Here is a 2,448-nt window from a genome sequence, read left to right on the forward strand (position 1 = left end):
GGATCGAACCCGGGTCAATTAATATTACAGAGATTTTTCTGTAGGACAAATACATTAAATAAATAAATAAATAAATAAATAAATCTTTAATATTTTCATAGCTAGCAGTGCATATTCTGTACAGATTACTGTGCGCTTAACTGCGGAATCCCGGCCAAACAAGTCACTCCGCTGAGTGCGCCCCTGGTATAATGGCAGTTGACTTGGACATAAACGTCAACATATATGCCTAACTTGGAGTCAGGCCAAAAGGGAAACATTGAAGGAGGAGGATTCGATCCGGTGCTGTGGATTGAATTCGGCGTAGTTCAGTGGTCAGAGCGCTTGGTACGTAAAACCAAGAACCCGGGTTCGATCCCCGGCGCCGGAGCGAATTTTTCTCCTCAAATATTAATTGTCTACCGGTGTATACTTGGTTATTTAACGACGCTGTATCAACTACGAGGTTATTTATCGTCGATGGGATTGGTGATAGCGAGATGATATTTGGCGAGATGAGGCCGAGGGTTCGCATAGATTACCTGGCATTTGCCTTACGGTTGGGGAAAATCTCGGAAAAAAACCCAACCAGATCATCGGCCCAAGCGGGAATCGAACCCGCGCCCGAGCGCAACTCCGGATCAACAGACAAGCGCCTTAACCGATCGAGCTACTACCGATATATATGTCCTAGTGAAAATCATAATAATATTCCCTACAAATTCATGAATTCCCGGACACAGTAGATAGCTTTTAAGAAATTGTAAAAACTAAAGAAGTCCTTGTCGTAATACCTATATGGATTACAGAAGTGCAGTATGCGAAAGATAAATTAATTTTAGCTGCAACTCTGGAGGCAAATTTCCTCGATTTGGGAAATGGGAACAATGGAAGAGCTTTAATTTGTGTTGAATCATTTCCATTTAGTACCTATGAATACTTCATTTCTTAATAATGCAATGTTTTCCACATATTAAGGACAATATGTTTCCTCCTTATTCTATGTATCGCCCTTCTACTTAATGTATGCATTGACAACCTTTGCACTGATATCCCTCTTCCGGTGTGTTCGAGTAGGAGAAGAAAGTTGAACCGCGCGCCGCGTGCTTCAACCCTTCCAGGCTTGAATATGCAGCGCTGTTATAACCTTTCATTTTATACCAAAAAATCGTAACGAAGGTATTTATTTCCGCAATGCATTTTAACTTATTATATTTCAATATTTCACGGTAGGGTAAATACAATACCGGCTGAAACGTTAATATGTAATTCAATTTCCTGTTTTGAAATAAGAACTTGTATTTATCTCCAGAGGATTGACGAAAATTAATTCCAAAAACCTCTAGGGATCTGTAAGTACCGACCATTATTTGTATTGCTAAAAATAAAAATTATTTTAATGCCATACAACTGGCTAATAATGTTTTATTTATGATTGACATTCACTTAAATTTTATGAGGAAAATGACTGAGTTAAAAATGAACCATATCGAGAATCTTTAACCGTACGTATGCTATAACACAGTAAAAGGAAGAAGATCACGAATTCACGACCTATACGGGGTGGATGGTAATCTCTGCACCAAAATTTGAGAGGTGATTATACATGTTAAATATAAAAAACTTTAATTATGCTCTTCCTTCGATGAAGCACCGTTAAGCAGGAAGAAAATAGTCTTTTCCAATGTTTGCAGCGCTCTATTGCGGTCATGGCCCGAGACAAATAGCTGATTGCAAATTAAGCTTTCAGGAATAACTCCCTGTAAAGTTAATTTGAATAATTTCGGGGGAAAAATTGGTTGCTTGACGGTTGTCAGCCCACTTTGAGGTCTGTGGATATAGAGGGAAAGATTGGATCGGTGTCGGGTAGAGTTCCCGGGTAGCTCGGTGGGAGAGCGTTGGTACGTTTAACCAAAGGTCCCGGGTTCTATACCCGTCCCCGGAACAATTTTTCCCCCGAAATTATTCAAATTAACTTTACAGGGAGTTATTCCTGAAAGCTTAATTTGCATAATACACGTCACTGTACGTAACAGAAAACCACAATTTAAAGTCACACAGAGTTAGTGTGCACTCAAATGTTGGTTGCTTGACGGTTGTCAGCCCACTTTGAGGTCTGTGAATATAGAGGGAAAAATTGGATCGGTGTCGGGTAGAGTTCCCGGGTAGCTCAGTGGGAGAGCGTTGGTACGTTTAACCAAAGGTCCCGGGTTCGATACCCGGCCCCGGAACAATTTTTCCCCCGACATTATTCAAATAGCTGATTGCTATACAAGCAGATAGGTGAAAATAATCTGAACCTTAATGTCTTGAATCTTTTTTTGCAAATTAAACCGTTTACCCATGAATTTAAATTTAATAATAGCGAAAATCGTTGAAATAAATCTTTCAACGCAGCACACATCGTGTTACGGACTAAGAACAGCAGAGGGGGAGGGGGAGGGGAAGGGGAAGGTAAGGAGTGTAGGT

At 40.2% G+C, this 2,448-nt stretch overlaps 1 non-coding gene across 1 annotated transcript; it reads left to right on the forward strand.

Annotated features, from left to right (window-relative positions):
- The first annotated feature begins 297 nt into the window (after positions 1 to 297).
- On the forward strand, positions 298 to 370 carry TRNAT-CGU (transfer RNA threonine (anticodon CGU)). The gene has a single exon. It is a non-coding gene; the product is annotated as a tRNA-Thr (tRNA).
- The last annotated feature ends 2,078 nt before the right edge of the window (positions 371 to 2,448 follow it).

Source organism: Periplaneta americana, chromosome 2, assembly GCF_040183065.1.
Source record: "Periplaneta americana isolate PAMFEO1 chromosome 2, P.americana_PAMFEO1_priV1, whole genome shotgun sequence".
In the NCBI taxonomy this organism is placed as follows: domain Eukaryota; kingdom Metazoa; phylum Arthropoda; class Insecta; order Blattodea; family Blattidae; genus Periplaneta; species Periplaneta americana.